Below are 7213 nucleotides of genomic sequence, written 5' to 3'. Positions count from 1 at the left end.
TCAAAGTTTGTCTCAATGTTAAGTCAATGGAAATTTTGGGGTGTTTCAGCGCCCCGTTTAGGAATTCGGAAGGTCCCATCAGTTAGAAAAGATATAGCACACCTCGTCAGATCAGACCGAAAGTCTGTCCAAAGTTTGATGGCTGTAGCTTGAAAGCTCTAGGACGAGTTAGAGTTAGAAATTTTAGTCTCAGAAGAAAAAGAATAATAATAACTAGATATTAAAGTTTGAAGACAAACTTTATGTTGGCTTGAAAAAGCGTAGCTTGAACGTTTAAAACGGTTTGACAGAAGTTTAGTTTAGTAGGCTATCTGGCTGTTAGAATGTTTAAGTATGAAGGTAGCATGATTAGCATGAAGTTAGCCTGATGTTAGCATGATTAACATGAAGCTAACATGATGCTAGCATGATTAGCATGAAGCTAGCATGAAGCTAGCATGATGCTAGCATGATTAGCATGAAGCTAGCATGATGTTAGCATGATTAGCATGAAGCTAGCATGATGCTAGCATGATTAGCATGATGCTAGCATGAAGCTAGCATGATGCTAGCATGATTAGCATGAAGCTAGCATGATGCTAACATGATTAGCATGAAGCTAGCATGATGTTAGCATGATTAGCATGAAGCTAGCATGATGCTAGCATGATTAGCATGATGTTAGCATGATTAGCATGAAGCTAGCATGATGCTAGCATGATTAGCATGAAGCTAGCATGATGTTAGCATGAAGCTAGCATAATGCTAGCATGATTAGCATGAAGCTAGCATGATGTTAGCATGATTAGCATGAAGCTAGCATGATGCTAGCATGATTAGCATGAAGCTAGCATGATGCTAGCATGATTAGCATGAAGCTAGCATGATGCTAGCATGATTAGCATGAAGTTAGCATGAAGCTAGCATGATGCTAGCATGATTAGCATGAAGCTAGCATGATGCTAGCATGATTAGCATGAAGCTAGCATGATGTTAGCATGATTAGCATGAAGCTAGCATGATGCTAGCATGATTAGCATGATGCTAGCATGATGCTAGCATGATTAGCATGAAGCTAGCATGATGCTAGCATGATCAGCATGAAGCTAGCATGATGCTAACATGATTAGCATGAAGCTAGCATGATGCTAGCATGATTAGCATGAAGCTAGCATGATGCTAGCATGATTAGCATGAAGCTAGCATGATGTTAGCATGATTAGCATGAAGCTAGCATGATGTTAGCATGATCAGCATGAAGCTAGCATGATGTTAACATGATTAGCATGAAGCTAGCATGATGCTAGCATGATTAGCATGAAGCTAGCATGATGCTAGCATGATTAGCATGAAGCTAGCATGATGTTAGCATGATTAGCATGAAGCTAGCATGATGTTAGCATGAAGCTAGCATGATGCTAGCATGATTAGCATGAAGCTAGCATGATGCTAGCATGATTAGCATGAAGCTAGCATGATGTTAGCATGATTAGCATGAAGCTAGCATGATGTTAGCATGATCAGCATGAAGCTAGCATGATGTTAACATGATCAGCATGAAGCTAGCATGATGTTAGCATGAAGCTAGCATGATGCTAGCATGATTAGCATGAAGCTAGCATGATGCTAGCATGATTAGCATGAAGCTAGCATGATGTTAGCATGATTAGCATGAAGCTAGCATGATGCTAGCATGATTAGCATGAAGCTAGCATGATGCTAGCATGATTAGCATTAAGCTAGCATGATGCTAGCATGATTAGCATGAAGCTAGCATGATTAGCATGAAGCTAGCATGGTGCTAGCATGATTAGCATGAAGCTACTATGATGCTAGCATGATTCGCATGAAGCTAACATGATGTTAGCATGATAAGCATGAAGCTAGCATGATGCTAACATGATTAGCACGAAGCTAGCATGATTAGCATGAAGCTAGCATGATTAGCATGAAGCTAGCATGAAGTTAGCATGATTAGCATGAAGCTAGCATGATGCTAGCATGATTAGCATGAAGCTAGCATAATGTTAGCATGATTAGCTAACATTAATATGATTAGCACGAAGCTAGCATGATTAGCATGAAGCTAGCATGATTAGCATGAAGCTAGCATGAAGTTAGCAGGATTAGCATGAAGCTAGCATGATTAGCATGAAGCTAGCATGATGCTAGCATGATTAGCATGAAGCTAGCATGATGCTAGCATGATTAGCACGAAGCTAGCATGATACTAGCATGATTAACACGAAGCTAGCATGATTCTAGCACGATTAGCATGAAGCTAGCATGATGTTAGCATGAAGCTAGCATGAAGCTAGCATGAGGCTAGCATAATTAGCATGAAGTAAGCATAGGTTAGCATGATTAACATGAAGCTAACATGATTTAACGTGAAGTTAACATGATTATCCTGATGCTAGCATGATTAGCATGATGCTAGCATGATTAGCATGAAGCTAGCACTATTTAGTGTGCAGCTAACAAGATTTAACATGAAGTTAGCATGATTTAGCATGAAGTTAGCAAGATTTATCATGAAATTAGCATAAAGCTAGCATGAAACTAGCATGAAGCTAGTATGACATAGCATGGAGCTAGCATGACGCTAACATGACCCAAATACCCAACCCCCATGTCTCTATGATGTTCAGATCCAGAGATATAAGGCTTTGTTTATTATGTTGCTAGGGTGTTCATATTTGGTTGCTAGGGGCGTGGCTTAATACCTCAATAAGAATCCTAAGAGACTGATTGGATGCCTGAGTAAAATGAGCCCACCCCTATGTCTCTATGACACTCTGGTGCAAAGATATGCATCTGGGCTTTTTACAATGGTAGTCTATGGGAGATGTTGCTAGGGTACCCAAAATTGTTGCTAGGGGCGTGGCTTAATAGCTCTGTGGTGATCCTAAGAGACTGATTGGTTGCCTGAGTAAAATGAGCCCAACCCCATGTCTCTGCGACACTCTAAAGTGAAGATATTCCATCTGGGACGTTTTTATTCCCTTTTATGGGCATGTTTCCTGCCCCATTATAAGTCAATGGGAAATTTTGGGGGCCTCTTACACCCCAGGGGTACAGCTTACACCCCATTGTGAGGTATGTTCTTACACAGCCTGTCAGCCTCCTTAAATATGATAAGCCACAAGTTTCTACAAGTTTCTCACTCACAGCTATGACCCGTCAAAGTTTGTCTCCATGTTAAGTCAATGGAAATTTTGGGGTGTTCGAGCCCCCCGTTTAGGAATTTGGAAGGTCCCATCAGTTAGAAAAGATATAGCACACTAAGTCAGACCAGTCTGAAGGTCTGTGGAAAATTTGGTGCATGTAGCTTGAAAGCCCTAGGACGAGTTAGTGTTTATAATTTGGGGTAGAATAATAAGATATAAGTTTAATAGCAATAACAATATATTGGCTTTTTCAAAGCCAACATAATAACTAGATATTAAAGTTTGAAGACAAACTTTATGTTGGCTTGAAAAAGCGTAGCTTGAACGTTTAAAACGGTTTGACAGAAGTTTAGTTTAGTAGGCTATCTGGCTGTTAGAATGTTTAAGTATGAAGGTAACATGATTTAACATGATGCTAACATGATAAGCATGAAGCTGGCATGATGCTAGCATGATTAGCATGATGCTAGCATGATGCTAGCATGACTAGCATGAAGCTAACATGATGCTAGCATGATTAGCATGAAGCTAGCATGATGCTAGCATGATTAGCATGAAGCTAGCATGATGCTAGCATGATTAGCATGAAGCTAGCATGATGCTAGCATGATTAGCATGAAGCTAGCAAGATGTTAGCATGATTAGCATGAAGCTAGCATGATGCTAGCATGATTAGCATGAAGCTAGCATGATGCTAGCATGATTAGCATGAAGCTAGCATGATGGTAGCATGATTAGCATGATGTTAACATGATTAGCATGAAGCTAGCATGATGTTAGCATGATTAACATGAAGCTAGCATGATGCTAGCATGATTAGCATGAAGCAAGCATGATACTAGTATGATTAGCATGAAGCTAGCATGATTAGCAAGAAGCTAGCATGATGCTAGCATGATTAGCATGAAGCTAGCATGATGCTTGCATGATTAGCATGAAGCTAGCATGATGTTAGCATGATTAACATGAAGCTAGCATGATGTTAGCATGATTAGCATGAAGCTAACATGATTAGCATGAAGCTAACATGATGCCAGCATGATAAGCATGAAGCTAGCATGATGCTAGCATGATTAGCATGAAGCTAGCATGATGCTAGCATGATTAACATGAAGCTAGCATGATGGTAGCATGATTAGCATGAAGCTAGCATGATGCTAACATGATTAGCATGAAGCTAGCATGATGCTAGCATGGTTAGCATGAAGCTTGCATGATGCTAGCATGATTAGCACGAAGCTAGCATGATGTTAGCATGATTAGCACGAAGCTAGCATGAAGCTAGCATGATATTAGCATGTTTAGCATGAAGTTAGCATGATGTTAGCATGATTAACATGAAGCTAGCATGATGTTAGCATGATTTTAGCATGATTAGCATGAAGCTAGCATGAGGCTAGCATGATTAGCATGAAGCTAGCATGAGGCTAACATGATTAACATGAAGCTAACATGATGTTAACATGATTAGCATGAAGCTAGCATGATTTAACATGAAGCTAGCATGATTAACATGATGCTAACATGATTAGCATGAAGCTAACACTATTTAGCCTGAAGCTAACAAGATTTAACATGAAGCTAACATGATTTAGCATGAAGTTAGCAAGATATATTGTGAAATTAGCATAAAGCTAGCATGAAACTAGCATGAAGCTAGTATGACTTAGCATTAAGCTAGCATGAAGCTAACATGACCCAAAGACCCAACCCCCATGTCTCTATGATGTTCAGATCCAGAGATATAAGGCTTTGTTTGTTATGTTGCTAGGGTGCTCATAATTGGTTGCTAGGGGCGTGGTTTAATACCTCAATAAGAATCCTATTAAGACTGATTGGATGCCTGAGTAAAATGAGCCCACCCCTATGTCTCTATGACACTCTGGTGCAAAGATATCCATCTGGGCTTTTTATAATGGTAGTCTATGGGAGATGTTGCTAGGGTACCCAAAATTGTTGCTAGGGGCGTGGCTTAATAGCTCTGGGGCGATCCTAAGAGACTGATTGGATGACTGAGTAAGATGAGCCCACCCCCACGTCTCTACGACACTCTAAAGTAAAGATATTCCATCTGGGACGCTTTCATTCCCTTATATGGGCATGTTTCCTGCCCCATTATAAGTCAATGGGAAATTTTGGGGGCCTCTTACACCCCAGGGGTATAGCTTACACCCCATTGTGATGTATGTTCTTACAGAGCCTGTCAGCCTCCTTAAATGTGGTAAGCCACAAGTTTCTACAAGTTTCTCACTCACAGCTATGACTCGTCAAAGTTTGTCTCAATGTTAAGTCAATGGAAATTTTGGGGTGTTCGAGCCCCCCGTTTAGGAATTCGGAAGGTCCCATCTGTTAGAAAAGATATAGCACACTCCGTCAGACCAGTCTGAAGGTCCGTGGAAAATTTGGTGCATGTAGCTTGAAAGCTCTAGGACGAGTTAGTGTTCGTAATTTTGGTCTCAGAAAAAGAATAATAATAATAAGTTTAAAAGCAATAACAATATGTTGGCTTTTTCAAGCCAACATAATAATAATAATAATAATAAGTTTAAGTGCAACAACAGTATGTTGGCTTTCTCAAGCCAACATAACTAGTCAGAGGTCACTGTGTGACCTTTACTTTTAGGTTTACTTTTTCACCAAGTAATGTTTACCAAAGAAAATAATCATCTTTAGGTTTTAAGACTAAATCTTTCATTTTTTTATTTTTCATGTACTGCTATAAGATTTAATAATAATACGTTTTAGTAAAGTTCTCTTTTGGTTACAATTTTCCTCTTATTATGATTATTATTATGATTATGATTATTATTATTATCCTCATCATCCTCATCATTATTATTATCATTAATAATAATAGTAATACTACTACTAATAACCTTATAATAATAATAATTATTATTATAATAAGACAAATATTAAAAAAATATTTGTTATTATTATTATGTGGACCAGTTATGATTGTAAACAAATGGCTGAAACACCGAAAATGTAGCCAAACTGGAAACCTCCTAAAAATGCATAAATATATAGGCTCCTGTATAGCTCAGTGGTAAAATTGTCATGAGTTTGAACCCAGGGAACCAAGGGCGTCAGTTTGTGCGAAAAGTGGTGGTGACAAAAGATTGAATAAAAAACATTACAGCAGGACGGGAAAAATATTGAATAACGGCGCATCAAAAATGGGCATAGTGTAGGCCAGTCATCAATACGAAAATACTCTGCATAAAAACCTCAACAATTTCGACTGCACATGGAACAGTCCCTGCAACACCAGCTGAACCGAACAGTGCCAAAGCACCATACTGTAGAAAACAGCGGCGCGTTAGTTCATTACATGTGTAAAAGAAAACACATCATAAGCATACAACGCAACATATGTGACCCTGGACCACAAAACCGTAAGTAGCACAGGTATATTTTTAGCAATAGCCAACAATACATTGTATGGGTTTTTGGACAATAAATATTGTTTCTTTTTGTATCTAAATTGCATAGCATGTTTTATTTTGTGCAAATAAACCTTTAACATTTCTTGGTTCACTTGATTTTTCAGAACATTTTAACCAAATGCTTTCAAAAAGTGGTGGGGACATGTCCCCAGTGTCCCCAGTGTAAATGACACCTATGCAGGGAACACACATACTGATAAAAACAAATGTATACCTTGCTTTGGAAAAGTGTCTGCCAAATGTGTAAATGTAAATTAAGCTTATGTCTAAAGTAAAAACATTAGAATAAATAGAAACTTTGTCGCTTTGTCACATGTGGTCTAAAAAAACTGGTCTCACATTATGTCCTCTCACTTCTAAAACTATTACCCCTGTTTCATATTATAAGTAATTAATGTCCATTGCAAACATCAAAACAAATAGTGTCATCTAGTACTCATTAACTGAACCAGAATTATTATGTTGGGCTAAAAACAGGAACAGATTCTATAAACAGCCTAAAACTTATTGCCATTACCAGCATCTTCAGCACCAGCTGAGATGATTTTTAGCCTACTTTCCCAGAAGCGGAGGAGAGACTTTTTAGCCAGACAAGTTTAATCATGAGACCACACA

This window comes from Paramisgurnus dabryanus, chromosome 22 (genome assembly GCF_030506205.2).
Source record: "Paramisgurnus dabryanus chromosome 22, PD_genome_1.1, whole genome shotgun sequence".
NCBI classification, from domain to species: domain Eukaryota; kingdom Metazoa; phylum Chordata; class Actinopteri; order Cypriniformes; family Cobitidae; genus Paramisgurnus; species Paramisgurnus dabryanus.
The sequence above is the reverse complement of the archived record's forward strand: the minus strand, read 5'-3'. Positions refer to the sequence as shown.